This window comes from Schistocerca cancellata, chromosome 5, assembly GCF_023864275.1.
Source record: "Schistocerca cancellata isolate TAMUIC-IGC-003103 chromosome 5, iqSchCanc2.1, whole genome shotgun sequence".
Taxonomy (NCBI): Eukaryota; Metazoa; Arthropoda; class Insecta; order Orthoptera; family Acrididae; genus Schistocerca; species Schistocerca cancellata.
The window spans coordinates 659991201-660016222 of record NC_064630.1 but is presented as its reverse complement, the minus strand read 5'-3'; positions in this window follow the sequence as shown (position 1 = coordinate 660016222).

Below are 25022 nucleotides of genomic sequence, written 5' to 3'. Positions count from 1 at the left end.
GTTTAGCGTTGTCTCGATCTGTATTTGTAGAGTATAGTCAACGGCTTCCACTTTTCCAACAAATAAATTCGTCTGTGTGAATTTCTTGTGGTGAAGGGTATTCTTCCACTGCCCTTATAACTCAGTCACATTGCGCTTACTTTCGTTGAAATCACGAAAATTCTGGGATTAACACTCGATAGAAAACTAAGTGGTTTTGCATGCATCCTACTTTGCCGAGTTTGTCCTATGCTCTCTAAGTAACACCTCATGGGGAGCGGATCAGACACTGTCCCTCCGTTTGTAGCGATCCTTAGTCCGATCGAAGCTGTGCCCCAGATGCATTAAACATCCATCTCCATGTCCTCCATTCTACATCACCGCTCCACGATTCACCACCACAGAATCCGGCTGCTCAGTTGTGCGTACCCCACCAGCCCATTAACGAGTCTCTATGTAAGAAATGCTGAGTTATAGCTGTCATCCCGTCAGCATGCCCTCCTCTGTAAAATACTCCTGCAAGCCACCCATCCTATTCTTCACTTTTTGATAACTCCCTTGACTGCCTGTATGAGGCATGCTGTATCTCCTTGTTGCCTGCTGGAATTCGCTTACGCATTCTGCTTAGAAAATTTCCTCTCACATTATGCCCCCGTCCCCCTCCGCATCTACAATGGCACGGCGCATAGGTGAAGAGATCCGTCCCCACCTTCGACGTTGCCTCCAATCATTAGTTCGACATTTCTGAACGTTCTTACGCAGTTGAGGCGGAGGGACTGGGATCGGGATGAGGGGTGGGGTGGGGGTGGGGAATCACACTCACTTAAATCGGTGCTTCTAATGTTGATCCTGATATGGGAAGCACCGCTGCTGTCGGTGAAGAGGTTTCAAGCTATCGTGTTTTAGACCAGCGCTCAATTTTTACTGCAGATATAGGTGACCTTCATCAGACCACTTTGCCGTTTGGACGGGGCAGGGAATCTGTAGATGCGTTGTGCACTCTGATTTCCCCCCCCCCCTTTCCCAGTGAGTCTCCGTGACGTGCACATGCCTCTCCATCTTGTACAAGGATCCAGAAATCCCTTCTCTCACTCGCTGCTTCTGTCACTAACGTATCGTTTTTAGGGGGTCCCGGATACCTCGACATGTCGGAGACTGAGTCTTCCGATGCTCTGCTACTCAGGCCTTTCAGCTATCCACTCCCCTAGGACGATCTCAGCGTCTCTACACATCAAAACATCTTTCACTCTCCAAAGAACGCTGCAGGTCCTGCGTGGGAACTAGCTCGGGGACAGTAAACCCCATCCTACAGCCTGAGGTAAGTATTCTCGTCCTTATCGGCTACTTTTCAGCAGTCGACATCTCTTAAACAGCGACTCCATGCAACTACGCTATCCCATTGACGGCGTGCCACTCTCTAACGCAGCATCTGCTCTTTTTTTTAACTGCTGCGCGGGGTAGCCACGTGGTCTTAGGCGCCTTGACACGGTTTACGCAGCTCCACCCGTGAGAGGTTAGCGTCCTCACTAGGGCGTGTGTGTGTGTGTGTGTGTGTGTGTGTGTGTGTGTGTGTGTGTGTTGTCCTTAGCGTAAGTTAAGCGTAGATTAAGTGGTGTGTAATAATTTGTTTGTCATGCGAGCTATACGAGGTTTAAGCAGGTGCAGCAGGTACAGATCGCGTTCTCCACTTTATTCCTGTAGCAACAGGGCGAAGGAGACTCAGTTTTTGACCATCTGCGCCGATTGTCTCAAGAGATTTTACCAAACGGCATCTTGGTGTAATTATTCATTTTAGCTTACCACAATGATATTTACTATTTACCTAGCGTTCCAGATTCACTGTCATTATTAATTTACCCCGATACTAACACCCTTCAGAATCCTATGCGTCAATTCAAAATGCACAGAGTGGTCTCCTTAGAAAAAGTACACCCAATGATAACACTGAACACGGGAGTTCTGTGTACAATATAGTGATGTATGTATTCATGTGTTGCATCTCTGAAGAGAATGAACATTACCAGACAGCGTCCGTCATCAATATATGACAGTACATGGCGTGATGGTATGGGTTTGCTGTCAGCACACAACATGAAAACCACTAGTTTGCATGACATCTAATTTGAACAGTAGTCATTACATTACTGGTGTGAAACAGCTAGTGATTGAGCCCTATCTTCGAGGTATCGTTGACAATAGTATTTAACAAAATATCGCGAGGCGGCATGTTGCCCCTGCAGTCCTCATTTAGCCGACCTCGATATAGAGGTTTGTTGTTCGGTTTGTGGGGGCCTCAATTGCACGGTCATCAGCGCCCGTACAAAGTCCCAATTATTACACAGTCAAATTTCTTACACAATCTATCCACTGTCACGGATGATGATGATGATGATGATGATGATGATGAAATGATTAGGACGACTCACACCCAGTCCCTGGGCAGAGAAAATCCCCAACCTGGGCCCGGAATCAAAACCGGGACCCTGTGATCCACAGGCAGCAACGCTAGCCACTAGACCAGGGCCGCACAAACACGGAAAACGGCACGCGTGCAAAGCGAGGTGCAGCGAGTGCCTGCACAGTGCATCGGTTCAACTCGGCATACTTCGCCTCAACTCGGCTTGCTACGTGAGGCCGACGTTGTGCGCTGCCGAATGCGCTGCCAGACGGCTTAGTCAACATTGGTATACGTAAGCGCAAGACAATTTCCGGAATAATGGAACCATCTGCTCCAAAAAAAGGGGAAATTGCCGAAAGTCAATTTAAACCGGAATGGGAACTCTCCTACGTTTTTGTGCGTTGTGATGATAAAGCCAAATGTCTAATCTGCGGTACTCTAATTAAGTGTGTCAGAAAATCGTCTATTGAAAGGCACTACAGCAATTTGCATTCAGAAAAGTATAGTGATATAACAGGGGATGCCAGAGAGGAATAATTACGGAAGTTGCAAACTCTTGCAGAAAAGAATTCTGTATCTACAAACGAGGTTTGTTGCAAGTATTTTAACATGTATATTTTGGTTAAAGGTCATGCGAAACGAAATAACATTTGTTTAGATTCCTTAGTTTTCGTTTTCGCATAAATTATATCTAACGTATCTTTTTTTCTCTACTTTAGGGTGAAGAAGATGAGGGGTGTTGCGAAAGGACTCTCAGAGCTTGTTACAAAGTTACTCTACGTTTACCAAGAGCTGGGAGGCCATTTATGGACGGTCCATTAATAAAAAAGATTATGTTGGACGTAGTAGAGACAACGAATCCCACATTAGCTCACGCGTACAGCAGAATACCACTTTCCAGAATGACAATACATCGGAGAATCAACGACATTGCTGAGAATTTGCATGAACAACTGGCAGGCAAAATCGAAAACTTCCTAGCGTACTCCATCGCACTTGATGAGTCCACGGATATTAACGACACGGCTCAGTCAGCAATATTTTTTCGTGGCGCGGACGACGACCTACATGTAACGGAAGAGCTCCTAGATATGATTTCCTTGAACGACACTGTTACAGGGGCGGATATTTTAGCAGCTGTTGAAATGGCAGTTGAAGGAATAGGACTCCCTTGGGAAAAGCTGTTTTCCGTAACCACAGACGGAGCACCAGCAATGTGCGGTAAAGCAAAAGGGTTTATTGGCCTACTGCGGAAAAACTTAACATGCCGAATTTACCTTCCGTTCATTGTTTTGCACACCAAGAGGCTCTTTGTGCGAAAGTTATCGGTCTTCAAGATGTGATGAAGGTAGTGGTGCGTATCGTGAACTAATTCGTTCTCATGGACTCACTCATCGTCAATTCAAAGAATTTTTGATTTCCTTTGAAGAGGAGTATCGAGATATTCCGTACCACGCAGAGGTGCGCTGCCTGAGCAAAGGGAAAGTGATTTCCTGAATTTTTCGACTACGCCACACTGTGGCTCAGCTTTTGGAGAGCAAAGGACTTTTTCATGACCCTGAATGGGTAGCTGATTTAGGATTTTTAGCAGACATTATGGCTCTCCTAAATGATTTAAGTCTGAAACTCCAAAAAGAAAACAATCTCACCAACGATATGATCAGCAAAATAAACGCTTTCCAGTATAAACTGTAGCTCCTCAAAAACAACCTTTCAGAGAAAAATACGCAACACTTTCCTGAACTAGGTAAGCGAGATATAAATTGTACCTTTACTAAAACAGCCTGATTTTTATAACCGCTCTAATCAAAACAGTACTATGTTTTTGTTTGACAGCATCTGTGAAGGAAGGAGCGCGCTTTGAAAAATACGTCGAGGTGCTACAATCCCTTGAAAATGCGTTTAACGACCGATTCCAGGTAATGTGCCGGTATATGACATACAGCTAAATAAAGGAGATTGCGTTACATATGCAAGTGTAACATTACATTAAAACCAATAGTTCACATTACATGTTTATCAAAATCTATCGCATTTTAGTACTTCGAAACAACGGCTTACATTACTTTCATTTATTAACATTGGCTTTGTTATTGTTTCAGGAAATTACCTACCTGCAGCCAATTCTCGATGTTTCTGTGAAACCTTTTTCGATGGATATTTAAAGTGCACCTTCAGATTTACTTTTCGAACTAATTGATTTGCAAAGCGATGTTCACCGAAAGGATGTGTTTTACAATACAAAAGGTTTGCTCCAATTCTACCAGAATTTGCCGAAGGAAGAATTTCCCAAGTTACACAGAGAAGCAGCGAAGATTATTTCTATGTTTGGTTCCACTTGTGTATGTGAAAGGGTTTTTCTCTTTTGTCTTGTACAAAAACTAGATTGCTTGCGAGTATTTCTAATTGTAATTTAAAAAATTCTCTCAGAATTGCTGTCAGCCAATTTCTTGTTCCAGATCTTAGTAGCATAATTGCAAATAGCTCAAATGGCTCTGACCACTATGCGACTTAACTACTCAGGTCATCAGTCGCCAGAACTTAGAACTAATTAAACCTAACTAACCTAAGGACATCACACACATCCATGCCCGAGGCAGGATTCGAACCTGCGACCGTAGCGGTCGCGCGGTTCCAGACTGAAGCGCCTAGAACCGCACGGCCACACCGGCCGGCAGCATAATTGCAAATAAAATAAAGAGCACAGAGGAAGATACATTTGTGTTGAAACCAAATTTAAAATTGTTACCATTACAGTTATTATATAAATCTCTTTTGTACCGGTACTCCAAACTAAGCTCTCCACCTAGTGTACATTAGTATTGGCAATGACGAAGACAACAGGGTAAAAGCTTTGAAACAGGTCGAGACAGGCGGCGCGAGCGACACAAGCTAAGGAAGTGAGAGGCAGCGCTGTTCCGCAAAGCCGAGGAGTGGGGGGTCTGCACCGTCGTCAACATAGCGCAGCCGTCTTCTGCACTCTGCACTGTGCGATGCACCGGTGCATGCACCTTGTGCGGCCCTGCACTAGACCATGAACTGCGGACGGTATAGAGTGTGGGCGACTGTTCTTCTCTGTAGCGAAGGGTATCCTTGCAATGATATCAAGGACCACGTTATTTTCTCTTCAATAAATACAGATTGTACGTCAGATTACCAAATGAACAACGTTAATCTAACAAACAGCTCATGCAGAATGTTGCTATCACTCAAAACACAGTATTAATTTCCTCAGGAATTCTACAATTTCCATTACCTCCTGTCACATACTAAAAGCTTAGTTCTATTTGTTCAGGATTCTACTTGCTAATACGGTGGTCTAGTAATTCGTCATTATCATTCTCATCCACTGAAACACTTAGAACTAAAGCTTTACACACTACTAACTGTATCCAGGTTAATTCGTAGTTTCATGTCGGGTAGATTAATATTTAGGCCTTCAGGGTTTTTCCTTATTTTTCTTGAATTTTCGCTTGGTTTCTTGTGCCAACTCTGTAACATTCTTTTTTGTAATCTGTGAGTTCTTTCACCTACTGACCATGTAAAAATCTTAGATGAAATTAACGCATACTTGTATTAGATTGTATCGAACAGGGGACCTAGAAACGACGGGAGGCTTCGTCCCCGCAGTAGCCCTCAGTGGTTCACAATCCCACAACAGGCTACAACAGTCCAGTCACTCCACCGCCGCCCCACACCGAACCCAGGGTTATTGTGCGGTTCGACCCCCAGTGGACCCTCGGGAACGTCTCACACCAGACGAGTGAACCCCAATGTTTGCGTGATAGAATAATTATGGTGTACGCCTACGTGGAGAAAGTGTTTGCGCCGCAATAGCCGACATAGAGTAGCTGAGACGGAATAAAGGGAACCAGCCCGTATTCGCCGTGGCAGATGGAAAACCTCCTTAAAAACCGTCCACAGACTGGCCGGCACACCGGACCTGGACACTAATCCGCCGGGGAGATTCGTGCCGGGGATCGGCACGCCTTCCCACCCAGAAAGCAGTGAGTTAGACCGCACGGCCAACCGGGCGGGCTAACGCATATTTAAATAAACCATTTTAACTTAATTCGTTCCACGCATTGCTACAGTGTAATACAGATACGTGAATTATATTTCACATGCTAAGACGTACTCTGTTTCACGGTCATTGTGTCGTGTCAAATTTAAAAAGCTGTGAATTCTGTTCTTAAACCATTTTCAAACATGAATTTTGCTTGTAGGCCTAATTCGTATCGAGCAATCTTTTACACTAATCTTCCTGCAAAATTTTTGTTTCTTTATTTCTCCTAGTCTTCCTTCACGTTACCCTGGCCCAAAGTAAATTGTCCACTTCTGATCTTACGTTTAGCTCGTTTCTCTATAGGAAGTCTTGATGCATTTTATAATAGCTGATGTTTATTCCAACATTTACATACTTCATAGATCCCATCACCATTCTAACAGCACCGTGTACTTCACCACTGATCGACATACTCGTCTTCGTATTCCACTTCCCACTGATGAACTATTATCTACGAGATTACTATGATCTCACTGAATACACAGATTATTACTATTCTCCGAACCATTGTAATTACTTTATTTAGATTTCAATCATCCGATGTTGGATATCCTTCCGGCATCTCTGCCCTCTCGTTCCTCTGATCAGAAAAATTTCCACCGATGGTGGTAAATTATTGAAATGATGTCGGTTCCCATTTTACATTTTCTAATCTGACCGTATCTTGCCCCAAGTGTCCATGACTCGGCAGTTTCTCTTTCAGTCGTCTTTTCTTGATATATGTAACAGAAACCATTTCCAGGCAAGACATTTTCGATATTAGCTCCGCTCAAGATTACCACTTCTGTATTTTCACTGTTACCAAATCATTTTCTGTTTGCATAGGTATTTAATGTTATTTAATGTTGTTTACTCTACATTTCTGTCAGCATTGATCTGTTCTTTATTATTTACTTTCTTCCTTTTTCTCGTTGTCTCCTTTCTGAAAGCCTCCCTCTTCGTTACAGGAGACCTAGGAACCTTTTTCTCCACTGATGATCCTTTTTCTACTCAGGTCTGCCATCTTGATTAATTTCACAGGCTCTTCATCCTATTACGAGGGCTATCCACAAAGTACATTACGTTTTGGAATTAAAAATAAATAAAGTATTGGAAATTTTTTTATTATATACAGATGAAAGCCACACTTAAATACTACTTTCCTACATAGTTGCCATTTATATTAAATCACTTATCGTAGCGATGGACGAGCTTGGAAATTCTTTCGTCGTAAAATTCGGTCGCCTGCGCCTTCAACCACGTGGTTACCTCTTTTGGGACAGATAAGGTGTGATTTTTGTGGATTTCCTGGAAAGAGGCACTACAATAAAGGTATTGCCAAACTCTGCAGAACCTCAGAAGAGCAATAAAAAACAAGCGCAGGGGAAGTTGGGCTCAAAGATCTTGCTGAATCACGACAACGCCCGGGTCCACACCCCAAATGCCACTCGTGAAGTTCTCGAATATTTTAAGTGGGAGTTGTTTCCTCATCCGCCGTACAGTCCCGACCTGGCACCGAGCGACTTCCACTTATTCCCAGCAATGAAGAAGTGGTTGGCTATGCAGCGTTTTGATGACGACGCACAGCTTCAAGAAGAGGTAACCACGTGGTTGAAGGCGCAGGCGGCCGAATTTTACGACGAAGGAATTTCCAAGCTCGTCCATCGCTACGATAAGTGCCTTAATATAAATGGCAACTATCTAGAAAAGTATTATTTAAGGGTGGCTTTCATCTGTATATAATAAAAAAATTTTCCAATACTTTATTTATTTTTAATTCGAGAACGTAATGTACTTTGTGGATAGCCGTAGTACTTCCACGATAAGTCACACGTTTTTGTTTTCTTTTGCTACTCCTGTATGCACTTATTTGGTAGACTCGCTGAGGATTGGAATGTTAGCGTGAACATAGCTATTAGTCTTTCCTCTCTACGTTATTAAATTATTCCCTTATTCCTTCTTCATGTGACCCTTTATTTGAGTCATCAAGCTTTCGACTGGTTGATGCGGCCTGCCACGAATTCCTCTCCTAAGCTAATATTTTCATGTCAGGGTAGAAATTGCAGCCCACGTCCTCCCTTATTTGCTGGATGTATACAGTCTCTGCCTTAGTCTACAGTTTTTACAGTCTACTGCGTGTTCTAATATCATGGAACGTATTACGTGATGTCGTAACATCCGATCTATCATCCTGTCTGTTCTTATTTTCCATATATTCCTTTCCCTACCGACTCTCTGGAACACGTCCCAACTCTTTACCTTCTCAGACCGCCTAAGTTTCAGCATTCCTCTGTAATACCACATCTGAAACGGTTCGAGTCTCTTCTGTGCCGGTATTCCCACAGTCCGTGTTTCACTGCTGTGCTCCAAACGTACATTATCTGAATCTTCTTCCTGAAATTAAGGCCTTTGTTTGATACTAGCAGAATTTCCTTGTCCAGGAAAGCCCTTCTTTCCAGCAGTAGTAGTATGCTTTTTATGCCCTCCTTGTTCCGTTCATCATAGGTTATTTTGCTGTCTACGTAGCAGAATTCGTAAACTTCATCTATTTCGTGATCCATAGATCTATTATTTTCTCGCTGTTCTCATTTCGACTACTTCTCATTACTTTCACCTTCTACATCTACATCTACAGCCATACTCCGCAAGCCACCTGACGGTGTGTGGCGGAGGGTACCTTGAGTACCTCTATCGGTTTTCCCTTCTATTCCAGTCTCATATTGTTCGTGGAAAGAAGGATTGTCGGTATGCCTCTGTGTGGGCTCTAATCTCTCTGATTTTATCCTCATGGTCTCTTCGCGAGATATACGTAGGAGGGAGCAATATACTGCTTGACTCTTCGGTGAAAGTATGTTCTCGAAACTTTAACAAAAGCCCGTACCGAGCTACTGAGCGTCTCTCCTGCAGAGTCTTCCACTGGAGTTTATCTATCATCTCCGTAACGCTTTCGCGATTACTAAATGATCCTGTAACGAAGCGCGCTGCTCTCCGTTGGATCTTCTCTATCTCTTCTATCAACCCTGTCTGGTACGGATCCCACACTGCTGAGCAGAATTCAAGCAGTGGGCGAACAAGCGTACTGTAACCTACTTCCTTTGTTTTCGGATTGCATTTCCTTAGGATTCTTCCAATGAATCTCAGTCTGGCATCTGCTTTACCGACGATCAACATTATATGATCATTCCATTTTAAATCACTCCTATTGCGTACTCCCAGTTGCTGACCTGCTATTTTGTAGCTAAATGATAAGGGATCTATCTTTCTGTGTATTCGCAGCACATTACACTTGTCTGCATTGAGATTCAATTTCCATTCCCTGCACCATGCGTCAATTCGCTGCAGATCCTCCTGCATTTCAGTACAATTTTCCATTGTTACAACCTCTCGATACACCACAGCATCATCTGCAAAAAGCCTCAGTGAACTTCCGATGTCATCCACCAGGTCATTTACGTATATTGTGAATAGAAACGGTCCTATGACACTCCCCTGTGGCACACCTGAAATCACTCTTACTTCGGAGGACTTCTCTCCATTGAGAATGACATGCTGCGTCCTGTTATCTAGGAACTCCTCAATCCAATCACACAATTGGTCTGATAGTCCATATGCTCTTACTTTGTTCATTAAACGACTGTGGGGAACTGTATCGAACGCCTTGCGGAAGTCAAGAAACACGGCATCTACCTGTGAACCCGTGTCTATGGCCCTCTGAGTCTCGTGGACGAGTAGCACGAGCTGGGTTTCACATGACCGTCTTTTTCGAAACCCATGCTGATTCCTACAGAGTAGATTTCTAGACTCCAGAAAATTCATTATACTCGAACACAATACGTGTTCCAAAATTCTACAACTGATCGACGTTAGAGATATAGGTCTATAGTTCTGCACATCTGTTCGACGTCCCTTCTTGAAAACGGGGATGACCTGTGCCCTTTTCCAATCCTTTGGAACGCTACGCTCTTCTAGAGATGTCTTCCGTCGATGTCCATATTAAGTACTCATTAGATTGGTCATTGTATTCAACAGAGCCTATAACTCTTCACTTTCACCACTGATATCATTGCCACCACCGAATCTTATGCTTTCACTCTTCGTCGATGTGTAGATTGGACAGAAGGGGAGAAAAACTGCGTCCCTGTCTTACTCTTTCTAAACCCACCACTTCTTTCTTGGTCTTCCTGTCTTACTGTTCCTTCCTGGTTCTCGTATGGATTGCATATTTCCCGTCATTTCCTTTAGCTTAACACTGCTTTTCTCAGAATTTTGAAAATTTTGCAGCATTTTTTATGGTTTTCCTGGTTGAAGAAACCTATGAATCTGCCATCATTTCTCTTCTGTCTTGCTTCCAATATCAAACGAAATGTCAGATCTGCCTCTCTAGTTCCTCCACCTTTCCTTAGACCAAACTATCGTCATCTAACAGATCCTCAATTTTCTTTTCAATTCTTCCGTTCATTATTTTTCTCAGCAGCTTGGATGGATGAGCCCTAAGATGACTGTTCGAAAATTCTCGCACATGTCGCCTTTTGTTATTTTAGGAATTATGTGGATGAGCTTTTGCGAAAGTTCGATAGTATTTTGCCAGTCTTATTTATTCTACACAACAACGGGAATAGTCTTTTTGTTGCTACTTCCCTCAATGATTTTCAATGTTCCGATGGAATATTATCCATCCCTTCCGTCTTATTTGATCTTAAATCACGCAAAACTCTCGTAAATTCTGGCTTTAATACTACCTATTTCTTGTCGACTCCTATATTTTCTTCTATCACGTCATCAGACAGGTCCTACCCTCATAGCGGTCTTCAACGTACTCTTTCCACCTATCCAGTCTCTCCTGTGTATCTAATAATGGAATTCGCACTGAACCCTTAAAAATTCATACCTTGCTTTGTTTCACCGACGTTGTTTTGACTTTTGTATAAGCTGAGTCAGTAATTCCAACAATCTATCTTTTTAGGTTTCTTCATCCTTTTCATGTAGCAATTTGGGCTTAGCTTCCCTGCATTTCCCGTTTATTTCATTCCTAAGTGACTTGTATTTCAGTATTACCAAATTTCCCTGAAAATATTGTAATTCCTTCTTTCGTCGACTGACTGAAGTATTTCTTCTGTTACCCGTGGTTTCTTCGCAGTTCCTTGTACCTATGCTTTGCTTTGCAGCTGTCGTTTCCTTTTTAGAGATGTCCCTTTGTCTTCATCTGAACGTCCAACTGACAAGGGAAACTCCCCACCGAAACCTCTTCAGGTTAATGATAAGATGTCCCAGTAGATAGCCCGTCAAAATCTGAACGCATATCAAGCATGAAGATAGGAAGTAGTTGTACTGAACTGAATGAACGGTTCAAGAACAAAAAGTGCAATGAAGAATAGCCTGAAACAGCAACGGCGTCGTGCGTATGTGGTCATGGTGTTGGACTGCCAAGCGGGCGAGCCCTGTTCGAAACTCCGTCCCCATTTAATTTTACCACATAACTTTATGAACTGTTCATATGGTCACTGAAATCCATGATCTCTTTCTGTACTCTTGGCAGTTGTCATACTATACACTGGTTATAGAATATGAGTCATGTAGGAAGAATACGTTACTGTCGCAAGTAAATGTGATGAATAGTGAGAGCAGGCGAGATACCGCACAGACGTCTCACAGAAATGAAAACAACAATTAAACGGGTGTGAACTACGTTACAACAAAGGAGTTCAAGAGTCAAAACTTCCAAAACGAATCGCATTTTCAAAAACGATAAAAGATATGTTTTGAAAGAGCACTGAAAAACTGCGTGATTGTGAAACTCTTGCGTTCATTTCTTCCAATTATGTGACAAACTACTATATTTTCATCATTTCCTTGGAAGTTATGACATTCACGTTCATACGAACACCCATATGGGCAAGGAGATATACATCAGTCACTTGTCAGTCGTAGAAATCAGGTGCATCGATAAGAGATTCCTATCAAGCGACACACGTGCTGTCGCTAAGCCGTGTGTGACACATCAGACGTTTTATCCGGTGGAAGATTCGGTTGACTTGACGCTTTGTTATCGAGCGTTTGGGGTTCCCATTCGAAAGCCACTCCCTTTCTGCTGCTAATAGAGTAGTTATTCAGACTCATTATAGGTCCGTACCTTACACCTCGATGACGTTAACAGACATAAATTTGAATGAAGCTAACGGTAAAAAAAAAAAAATCACGAAGATTGTTTGAAAACAGCTAGTCTTCTTAGCAGTCCAACACCGTAACCACGACGCCCTCTCTATTCCTAGATACTCTATATTCCACTTCTAGTTGAACCGTTCACTGTTTCTGTTTTGCTTTTTCATCACAGTCCAGTACACCTTATTTCTGTTTTCATGTTTGATTGGTGTTCAGTTTTGGACAGGCTGCCCACTTGACCCTCTTACCACTAAAATTGAAGGGGATGCCAAGGGGAGTTTCCCTTGTGAGCTATTCCTTATTCCAGTATCTATAGCCTCAGAGCGATTTAAGTGTTTCTTTTTATTCCTTAGTAGTCCGTATCCCACTAACTAGCGCATTGATTCTTCCTGACTAGTATCTTAAACTTCAGCCTACTCTTCGTCTAAAGTTTAATCTGAGCCTGTATCTGCTCCTGCGTACTCCGTACAACCCAGTATCCTATTTCGAAATATTTGCTGATCATGATGTAATCTAACTGGAATTTTCTTGTATCTGCAGGTTTACACCTCATCCTCTTGTGAATCTAGAAAAGAGTATTCGCTATTACTGTTTCACTCAATTAGCCTTTCTCCTCTCTCTTTCCTGTTACCAAGCCCATATTCCCCCTTAACGCTCTCTGTTCCTTCCCCTACAACCACATTCGAATCCCAAATGACAACTAATGTCATCTCCCTTTACATATTCTACTACCCATTCAGTATCCCCATATATTTTCTCGACCAATTCATCCTGTTTGCTGTCGATTTCAGTGAGGACAACACTTTCACCGAACCGTTCACAGTAGCTCACTATCTTCCTATTCATATCAAATTCTACTCCCGTTATACCATTTTCTTCTGATGTTCGCCGGCCGGGGTGGCCGAGCGGTTCTAGGCGCTACAGTCTGGAACCGCGCTACCGCTGCGGTCGCAGGTTCGAATCCTGCCTCGGGCATGGGTGTGTGTGATGTCCTTAGGTTAGTTAGGTTTAAGTAGTTCTAAGTTCTAGGGGACTGATGACCTCAGAAGTCCCATAGTGCTCAGAGCCATTTGAACCATCCTCTGATGTTCATATTACTATATACTCGTCTGAGAAGAAATCCTTGTCTTCTTTCCAATTTTACTTCACCGGCCCCACTATGTCCTGAGACTTTGCATTTCCCTTTTCAGATTTTCTAGCTTGCCTGTGACATTCAGGTTTCTCACATTCCAAAGACAACCCCCCTGCGGGTTCGGGGGTTAGAATAGGCCCGCGGTATTACTGCCTGTCGTAAGAGGCGACTAAAAGGAGTCTCAAATGTTTCGGCCTTATGTGATGGTCCCCTCTCGGGTTTGACCTCCATCTTTCTAAATTATTCTAAAGAGCGAGCCAACTGGGGAAGGGCGCCTTACATGGTGCACTGTATCCGTCGTGCATGGAGACCTTTAGCCGGCTTTTTCGTCGTTGCAATGGTGTCCCGCTCGTTTTCCATCTCTTGGGCGAGGATACGTCCCTGGGTGCGATTACCACGCTGAACTCTGCAGTGTTGCTTTTAACTGCGACGACGACCTTGGACATTTTTGCACCTAAGATCCAGCACGGTAGCCAGTCCGTTGTGATGGGGCCGCCATGTACCCTGTTGGCTGTAGCCCCCTGACAACACAGGGATCGCTCTACTGATGCCTGCGCCGTTAACTCCCCACGCATGCCAAGGAGTAGATGCCCATCTCCCTGTGGCATCAGGACTCCCGGCAATGGCCATCCTGCCAGGTGGCTATTGGTGCGGCTGGGTGGCGCCTGTGGGGAGGGCCCTTGGTCGGAGTAGGTGGCATCAGGGCGGATGACCCACAATGAAGCGTGGTACATCATCTCTCGCTGGCGGCCAGCCACCAGCAGTCTAAGCGTTCGAGGGCTCATTTTAAAGCTAACGTTTATGACCCCAAATCGTTCCCATCCCTGGCCACACCATGGGAGGAACGACAGGCAATGATTGACAGTGACGTGTATTCGCCCAGGTATCTCGTCTGTACCAGAGCTGATGGTGACTCGTTTCTATCCGTGAAGCCTCAGTTCTTTGTAGAGCATTTAGAGGACAAGTTTGGGGAGGTGGAGGGCTTGTCCAAAATGCGCTCTGGGTCAGTTTTGATAAAAACGGCATCCTCTGCCCAGCCATGCAGGTTACTTGCTTGTGACAAGTTGGGGGATGTTAACGTTACCATCACCCCCCATAAGAGTTTAAATATGGTCCAGGGTATTATTTTCCATTGGGACCTACTTTTGCAGTCTGATGACGAGCTGCGCGCCAGTTTAGAGCGACGAGGTGTAAATTTCGTCTGGCGCGTTCATCGGGGTCCGAGGGACCGGTGCCTTCATCTTGGCCTTCTAAGGTGATACATTACCAGAGAAGGTCAAGGTGATGGTCTACCGATGTGACGTCAAACCCTATATCCCTCCCCCGATGCGCTGCTATAAGTGCTGGAAATTCGGTCACATGTCCTCTCTCTGTACTTCTAGCCTCACATGTCGAGATTGTGGACGCCCATATCATCTCAATACTCCATGTGCTCCGCCTCCCGTCTGTGTCAACTGAGGAGAGCCTCAATCCCCTTGCTCGCCGGACTGCAGTATCTTACAGAAAGAACGCAAAATCATGGAATATAAGACCCTGGACTGACTGACCTACACTGAGGCTAGGTGGAAATTTGAACGGCTACATCCCGTGTGCATGATGTCATCTTATGCCTCCACTGTCACTCATGCTCCAGCTCCTTCAGCTGCAAGACATACAGTCAGCTCTCAGAGTCAGAGGACCTCACCTGCCCCCTTGACGATGGGGGCCCGTTTTCTCGCTGTTGCTCCCACACCATCTACCTCTGGAGCAGCACCCACTAAACCACTGGGGACACCGGTCCCCACTTCTAAGCCGGAGAAGCGTAAGTCTTCTTCAGCTTCTCTCGCTCGGAAGGGATCCCTTGGGTCACTCCCTTCCCAGGTTCCTACCAGCGGCACAGCAGACGACAACCAGTGGCTGAAGAAGCCACAGGTCGCTGGTCGACGGGCTTCGCGATCCTCTTCGATCCTGGAGACTGACTCCAATAAGCCCTCTCAACAACGGCAACCACAGGAACAGCGAGAGAGAACGACTTTGAAGACCCATAAGACCAAGACACCTGTGGTGGCACCTACTCCACTGCTACCTAAACGCTCTGTGCCTGACGATGAGGTGGAGATCCTCACGTCCGCTGAGGACCTCGATCTCGCCGGTCCCTCAAACGCAATGGATAGCACTTGCACGGGTGCTCCATCGGAGGCAGTGGGTGACCCAGCGGCGTAATCTGCCTTCCCAGTCCCGTCACGCCTTTCTCCGCCATGGACAATACCATCCTCCAGTGGAACTGCAGCGGTTTCTTCCACCATCTAGCTGAGCTCCACCAACTTATCAGTCTTCACCCTTTCTTCTGCATTGCTCTTCAGGAAACTTGGTTTCCAGCAATGTGAACCCCCACCCTCCGTGGCTGTCCGGGTTATTATAAGAACCGGGCAGCATATGAAAGGGTGTCTGGTGGCGTCTGCCTCTATGTTCTTCACACTCTGCACAGCGAGTCTGTCCCTCTCCAAACACCTTTAGAGGCTGTCGCTGTTCGGGTGTGGACGCCACAGGCTGTTACCGTCTGCAGTCTTTACCTTCCACCGGATGGTGATGTCTCGCAGCATGTCCTGGCTGCGCTGATAGCCCAATTGCCGCCATCTTTCTTGCTATTGGGCGACTTCAACGCCCATAACCCTCTGTGGGGTGGGTCAGTGGCAACAGGTCGAGGCGCCACCGTTGAGCATTTATTGTCGCAGCTCGATCTCTCGATTTTAAATTATGGTGCCTTCACACACTTCAGTGTGGCGCATGGCACATACTCCGCCATTGACCTTTCAATCTGTAGCCCTAGCCTCTTACAGTCTGTCCAATGGCGTGTGCATGACGACCTGTGTGGTAGTGACCACTTTCCGATCTTTCTGTCACTACCACAGCGTCCCTCTTCTGGGCGCCCTAGCAGATGGGCTATGAATAAGGATGACTGGAATTTGTTCTCCTCCACTGCCGCTATTGAGCCTCTCTCTAATGATGACATTGATGCGGTGGTTGAATCGGTCACCACCGGCATCGTTACTGCCGCCGATTCTGCCATTCCCCGTTCCTCTGGGTCCCCTCGGCGGCGGACTGTGCCTTGGTGGTCGGCTGAGATCGCTGCAGCAATTTAGATCGCCGGCGGGCGCTACAGCGTCACGAGCGACATCCCTGCATTGAACACCTCATCACCTTCAAACGGCTGCATGCGCGGGCCCACCGCCTTATCCGCCAAAGCAAGCAGGAGTGCTGGGAGCGGTATGTGTCCACCATTGGCCTCCATGTCTCTCCATCGCAGGTCTGGGACAAGATCCGACGCCTCTATGGCTATCGGACCGCTGTCAGCGTCCCTGCGCTCTCACTGAATGGAGCAGTTTGTACAGACTCCGACGATATTGCCAACAGCTTGGCGGAGCATTTTGCTTTTAGTTCCGCTTCTTCCAATTACCCACTGGCCTTCCGCTCCATTAAAGAGCGGATGGAACGTCGGAGCCTTTCGTTTCGCACCCACCACCCAGAATCTTACAATGCTCCATTCAGTGAGTGGGAATTTCGCAGTGCCCTAGCCGCTTGCCCTGATACCGCTCCTGAGCCAGATGGCATCCACTGTCAGATGCTGAAACACCTTTCAGTGGACTGCCAGCGGCGCCTCCTCGATCTTTACAACCGTCTTTGGGTCGAGGGAAGTTTCCGTCGCAATGGCGGGAAAGCGTTGTCATCCCCGTTTTGAAACCTGGAAAGAGCCCTCTGGAGGTGGACAGCTACCGTCCCATTAGCCTCACTAACGTTCTTTGCAAGTTGCTTGAACGGATGGTGAGCCGGCGCTTGAATTGGGTGCTGGAGTCTCGGGGCCTTCTGGCTCTCTCAGGGTGGGTTCCGTAAAGGCCGCTCCGCCGCCGACAATCTAGTGAGCCTGGAGTCGGCCATCTGTACTGCCTTTGCCGTCAGCACCTGGTCGCTGTCTTTTTTGATATGCGGAATGCGTACGATACGACATGGCGTCATCACATCCTTTCTACGCTTCATGGATGGGGTCTTCGGGGCCCTCTGCCGATCTTTATCAGAAATTTTCTGTCGTATCGTACCTTCCGCGTGCAAGTCGCGGCCTCATATAGTTCCTCCCACGTCCAGGAGACCGGTGTGCTACAGGGTTCTGTTTTAAGTGTCTGCCTGTTTTTAATAGCCATTAACGGGCTCGCTGCGGCCGTGGGAAATTCTGCCTCCGCTACCCTGTATGCTGACGACTTCTGCATTTACTACAGCTCTCCTGGCATTGCAGCTGTTTAACGTCAGCTACAGGGCGCTATCTGAAAGGCGCAGTCTTGGGCTGTAGCTCATGGGTTCCAGTTTTTGGCAGCCAAGACCTGCATTATGCATTTCTGCCGGCGACGTACTGTCCACCTGGAGCCGCGGCTTTATCTTGCCGGCGAACTTCTTTCAGTGGTGGAATCACACAGGTTTGTGGGGGTGGTTTTCGATGCTCGGTTGACTTGGCTGCCTCATATCTGGCAGCTTAAACAGGCGTGTTGGCTGCATCTGAACGCTCTGAGATGCTTGAGCCACACCTGCTGGGGCGCCGACCGATCTACCCTGTTGCGGCTCTACCAGGCGTTAATCCAGTCCTGTCTGGATTATGGGAGCCTGGCTTATGACTCAGCATCCCCATCTGCGTTGCGGGTGCTGGACCCAATTCTCCACAGCGGGATACGCCTTGCCACTGGTGCTTTCCGCACCAGCCTTGTGGACAGCATACTAGTGGAGGCAGGTGTCCCTCCACTGCAGTATCGACGCCAACAATTACTGGCTGCTTATGCTGCCCATGTTTTTAGCTTGCCCGGGCATCCAAATTACCGTGTCCTGTTCCCGCAGTCAGTCGTCCATCTGCCAGAACATCGGCCCCGGTCGGGTTTTCCGATCGCCGTACGCGTCAAAGAGCTCCTCTCTGGGTTTGGGTTTTTCCCAGTTCCACCTCCTTTCCGGGCACCTCTGCGAGCGCCCCCATGGTGTGTGCCTCGCCCTTGCGTTCGGCTCGATTTGGCACAGAGCCTGAAGGACTCAGTCCCTCCAGAGGCCTTCCGATGCCACTTTTATTCCATCCTGGCCACGTATCAGGGCTCTGGAGTTGTTTACACTACGGCTCGATGGTCGCTGGTTGAGTCGGTTATGCGCTAACTCTAGGGGACCATTCTGAACAACGTTCCTTGCCGGCTGGCTGCAGCGTTTACACTGCTGAGATGGTCGCCATCTTTCGTGCCCTAGAGTATATCCGCTCCTGCTCAGGTGAGTCCTTCGTTATCTGTAGCGATTCCCTGAGCGGTTTACGAGCTCTCGACCAGTGTTTCCCTCGTTTTCGTCTGGTGATGGCTATCCATTAGTCCCTGCATACTCTTGCCTGTTGCGGCCGTTCTGTGGTCTTTGTGTGGACCCCCGGTCATGTCGGTATCCCGGGCAATGAACATGTTGACTGCCTGGCCAAACAGGCCACTGGTGAACCCATCCTGGACATTGGTCTCCAGGAGACTGATTTGCGGGCAGTCGTATGCCGCGAAGTTCTCTCGCTTTGGGACACTGAATGGCGCGATCGGATCACGCCCAATAACTCCGTGCCATTAAGTAGACGACGACTGTGTGGCGGTCATCCATGCGAGACAACCGCAGGGACTAAGTCGCCCTTTGTCGGCTCCGCATTGGCCACTCCCGGCTGACACACAGTTACTTACTGCGTCGGGAGGACCCTCCTCTGTGTCGCTGCGGGGCGGCTTTGACAGTGTCCCACATTTTGTGGGCTTGCCCCCTTTTAGCTGTGGTCAGGCAGACATTTGCGCTGCCTGATACGCTCCCTGCCCTCTTATCTGATGACCCTGTTATGGTTGGCTTAGTTTTACGTTTTATTCAGGCAGGGGGTTTTTATCGTTTACTCTGAGTGTTTGTTATGTTCTTTTGAGTTGATTCTGGCCATTGGCCTACGATTTTAATCTGAGTTTTTAATGCGTTTCTCGGTGGTTGGCTTTTCTTTTTTTGTTTCTATGGTTGGCCAACCACCGTCACACTCTGTGTGATTTTAGTTTGTCTTGTCTGGTCTTTGTCTAAGTCTCTCTTGTTCTGTATTGTCTGTTATCTATTCTGTTACTCATTTTTATTCTCTGTGGGTGTTTTTAGTATTTGGAAAAAGGGACCGATGACCATCGCAGTCTGGTCCCCTTAATCCCACAAACCAACCAATCCAAAGACAAACTTGGAGAACGTCATCCTAGTTAGGCAATCCTTCTCTCAGGGTCACTTCTCCTTTGGCAGTTCCCTTTTGGTTATCCGATGTGGGTCTGGTCAGGAATCTTTTGTCAGTGGAGAGATCATCATCACACCCTCTCAATTAAGGGCCGCATGTCCTGTGTATATCCTTTTTAGAGTCCTCAGTCTTCTGACGTTTGATACGACCCACCACTAAATCCTCTCCTGTGCCAAGCTCTTCATCTCAGAGTAACATTTGAAACCTACGTCCTAAACTACTTGCAGGTTGTATTCCTGTCTCTCTTCCTCTTCAGTTTTGCTCTCTACAGCTCCCTCTAGTGTCATGGAAGTCAATCTCTGGTATTTTAACAGATGCCCTATCACCGTCTCCCTTCTCCTTGTCAGTGTTTCCCACATACTCAATTCCTCGACGATTCTGCGCAGAACCTTCTCACTGCTTACCTTGCCAGTACACCTAATTTTAAACATTCGTCTGTAGCACCACATCTCAAAGGTTTCGATTCTCTTCCAGTCTGGTTTTCCCACAGTCCAAGTTTCACTACCATACAACGCTGTTATCCAGACGTACGTTCGCAGAAGTTTTTTCCTCAACTTAAGGCCTATGTTTGATAGTAATAGACTTTTCTTGGATAAGAGTGGGCTTTTTGCCATTCCTAGTCTCCTTTTGATATCCTTTTTGTTCTGACCATCATTGGTTATTATGCTGCATAGGTAGTAGAATTCCTTAACCTTATCTACTTCGTAAATATCACTCCTGATGTTAAGTTTCCCTCTGTTCGCATTTCTGCTACTTCTCATCACTTTCGTCTCTCTTCGATCTACTCTCAGTCCATATAGTCTATTCATTAGACTGTTAATTGCAGTCAGCAGATCATTGAATTCTTCTCCACTTTCACTCAGAAGAGCAACTGATCAGAAAATCGTATCATTGATATCCTTTCATCTTGAATTTTAATTCCATTCCTGAAACTTTCTTTTACTTCCGTCATTGCTTCTACGATTTACGGATTGAACAGTAAGGGGTGAAAGACTACTTTCCTGTATTACACCCTTTTTAATCCGAGCACTTCGGTCTACGTCTTCCACTCCTATTATTCTTTCTTGGCTCTTGTATTTGTTGTATATTACCGGTCTCTCCCTGTAGCTTGTTCCCATTTATCTCAGAATTTCGAACAACCCTCACAAAGTTTCATGGAACGCTTATTTCAGGTCGACAGATCCTTTGAACGTTTCTTGAGTTTGCATTAGTCATGATTCCGTTATCAACCGCAACGGCAAAATTGTCTCTCTGCTGCCTTTACCTTTCCTAAAGCCAAACTGATCGCCATCTAACACACCTTCAATTTTCTGTTCCATTCTTTTGTATGTTATTCTTGTAAGCAATTTGGATGCAAGAGCTATTAATCAGATTCTGCGATAATTCTCGCACTTATCAGTGCTTGCAATCTTCGAATTAGTGTGGCAGATGTTTTGCCCAAAGTCAGATGTTCTGTCCCTTGAATCACACATTGTACACTCCAAAGCGAAAACTCGTTTTGTTTCCACATCTGCAAACGATTCCAGAAATTCTGATAGAATGTTGCCTATTCCTTCTGTCGTATTTGTTCTTAAGTGCTCCAAAGCGCTCTTAAATTCTAATACAGGGTCACCTATCCACAATGCACGCATTCAAAAGTCAACTTATGATTCGTTCAAAAATAAGCTTAGAATGTATTCAAAAATGTTCAAAAACCAACACGTATGCGTTTCAAAATCATACGAATAATCGATAGACGACCGTGCGTTGGATGTTAGGTACTTTGTGAAACTAAGTTGCCGGCCACTGTGGCCGAGCGTTTCCAGGTGCATAAGTCCGGAACCGCGCTGCTGCTACCGTCGCCGGTTCGAATCCTGCCTCGGGCATGGATGTGTGTGCTGTCTTCAGGTTAGTTAGGTTTAAGTAGTTCTAAGGCTAGGTGACTGATGACCTCAGATTTTAAGTCCCATAGTGCTCAGAGCCATTTCAACCATTTGAGTAATTCATAGTTACGTAGTGTGCTTTGTAGGGGACTGATCAGTCACATATGTTGTACTATACGTAGGTTGTATTGTACCAGTTTTGATCAGACCTTGCACTATATTTCTTGTGCTCCAGCAGATGAAGTAAGGGATCGGTATGCCTCGGTAATGTAACTACAATGCAAGTAAAAGGCTATACTCTAATTAACAGTTAAATATCAATTCACAATAACTAACAGAGTAAGATTTTCGAGTCAGAATTAATTTTTATGCTGTAAATCCTAGCGAAAGACATGCATCAGACATTATACGGGATAGGGCAGACAAAAGTAGCCCGGAGAACATAGTTCCAGGGTACAAAGAAATACAGCGAAGGAAAGGAAATACAGTTCTAACCTGACTATAGTGACCACCATTCATCTGTTGGCACATTAAGGCTCTGGTCAGGAAGTTGCTGAAGGCGGATCGAAGCTGGACTGCTGGAACTGCTTCAGTCTCATCCGACATGTTCTGCTGCAGTTCTTGAAAACTATGAGGGTTGTTGCGATACAGCTTAGACATGAGGGCTCCCCACACAAGGTAACTGCACACTGACAGGTCAGGTGACCAGGGCGGCCAGCTAGGACCGCGACAACACTTGGCTCTGCCAGGCGTGAAGATTGTGTAAATGTGCTCAAAGTTTCGGCCAGCCACATTCTCACTTGCTCGATCTTGTAAGTCTTTTCCTCCTCCGTTAATGCATACTTTCACGTCCAATCGTATCCACTCATCGGGGCCACATTTTTGCCCCCTGTAAACACTAAGCACACATCAAAGGAACTTGCATTTAGCAAGGGGCTTCATTTAAAATTCTAGTCCGTTCATTCACACTGAAATCAACAGTATTGTTATTTAAAACGCCTTTTGACGCAAAAATTAAGACATACGTAGTTTTTAGATGTAATCGTTTGAGAAGAGGTAGTTGTTCATGAGCTATCTTACGCACCAGACGGACGTCAGCTTAGCTGTCTGCTAGGTTATTCCTCTTAGGAATGTCAGGCTGACAGAACGTTGTCTTATTGGTATGTAAAGAAGTACACTGTCTATTTATTTATAAAATAAGCACTTAATAAGTTGAAAGCGTTTCTTTAAATTAATGAATCGACGGCTAGCAAACTAGTAATTTTCAGATTGTGGACTATGAACTACACAGCCAAAAACAATAATAAGAAATGTCAATTATTATGCTGTAGACATTGTCGCATTTGTGGCCCGTACAAGAACTATATCGACACATGCCTGAAAAGGTCTCGGATGTGGTCACATTAGAACTGGACAGTCGAATCCTAAACGATTTATGTAATCGTATTTCTCTTGCCATGACGATTAGTACGAGGGTGAGTCAAATAAAAACACTAAATATTTTTAAAATATTTATTGTGCAGAAGTGGTACAGTGCTGTATCACTTTTCAACATAATCTCCTCCACGCTCAATGCAAGTCCTCCACCCCTTCATAGTGCACAAATTCCTCTTCATCAGAATGGAATTTCTTCCCTCCCATTGCGTCTTTGAGTGGTCCAAACGTATGGAAATCACTTGGGGGAAATGTCTGGAGAGTTTGGTGGATGAGGAAGACACTCGAAATGCAGGTCTGTGATAGTTGCAGCTGTTGTACGGGCAGTGTGGGGCCTTGCATTGTCATGTTGCAAAATGACACCTGCTGACAGCAATCCACGTCGCTTTGATTTGATTGCAGGCCGCAGATTTCTTAGGAGATCTGTGTATGATTCACTGGTGACAGTGGTCCCTCTAGGCATGTAATGCTCCAAAATGACGCCTTTTTCGTCCCAAAAGAGAGTCAGCATAACTTTCCCTACTGATGGTTCTGTTCGAAACTCCTTTGGTTTTGGTGATGAGGAATGGCGCCATTCTTTGCTCGCTCTCTTCGTTTCCGGTTGGTCGAAGGGAACCCAGGCTTCGTCCCCAGTAACGATTCTTGCAAGGAAGCCATCACCTTCTCGTTCAAAGCGCCGAAGAAGTTCTTCACAAACATCGACACGTCGTTCTCTCATTTCAGGCGTCAAATGCCGTGGCACCCATCTTGCTGACACTTTGTGAAACTGGAGCACATCATACAGAATGTGGTGTGCTGACCCATGACTAATCTGTAAACATGCTGCAATGTCATTCAGTGTCACTCGGCGGTTTTCCTTCACTGTGGATTCAACTGCTGCAATGTTCTGTGGTGTCACAACTCGTTGTGCCTGACCTGCACGAGGAGCATCTTCCACTGAAGTCACACCATTTGCGAACTTCCTACTCCATTCGTAGTTTTAATGCTGTGAAAAACATGCATCACCGTACTGAACCTTAATTCTTCGATGAATTTCAATAGGTTTACACCTTCGCTACGCCAAAACCGCATAACAGAACGCTGTTCTTCCCTGGTGCAAGTCGCAAGTGCGGCGGCATCTTTATACTGATACTGGAACGGTATGTGTGCATCTGCACTATGCTGCACGCTGTTTGTAGCACGCTTACCAACTTACATGATAACGGCGCGAAATTTCGATTTGTTATTACGAATTTAAGGTTTTCATTTGACTGAACCTTGTAGTTTATCTGGACGTGGAACGGGACTACCACTAGCTGTGTCAGCAATGTGCGTCGACGCCTCGTAACGTTGAAACCAGAAAAATATGTGCAACGTGTGCCGCGTATATCCAGTGGAATATCAGAAGAGTTGGAGGGCTCAGCAGAAGCCGTTGCTCAGAGTTTCTGAAATGGCAACTACTCGGCAACAAATTTCTGTGGATTTCTTGCGTCGAACTACAAGCAGATATTCCTGTACAGCCTTTCAGTATTACTCTGCAGATGATGTACTTTTGACAATCGATAAACATATATTATTCGTTTTGTAGATAGAAAAATACTTTTTACTGCCGCAGTGTATTTTGTTTGTTAAAATCACGTCTTGCGTTTTGCTTTAAGCCATCTTCAGTGAATTCTAGAATGATACAGTATTGTTTTGATGTATGATATGGTTTACGCTTTTTATTACGTAAATACTTGATTGCTTGTATTTATTCGAGT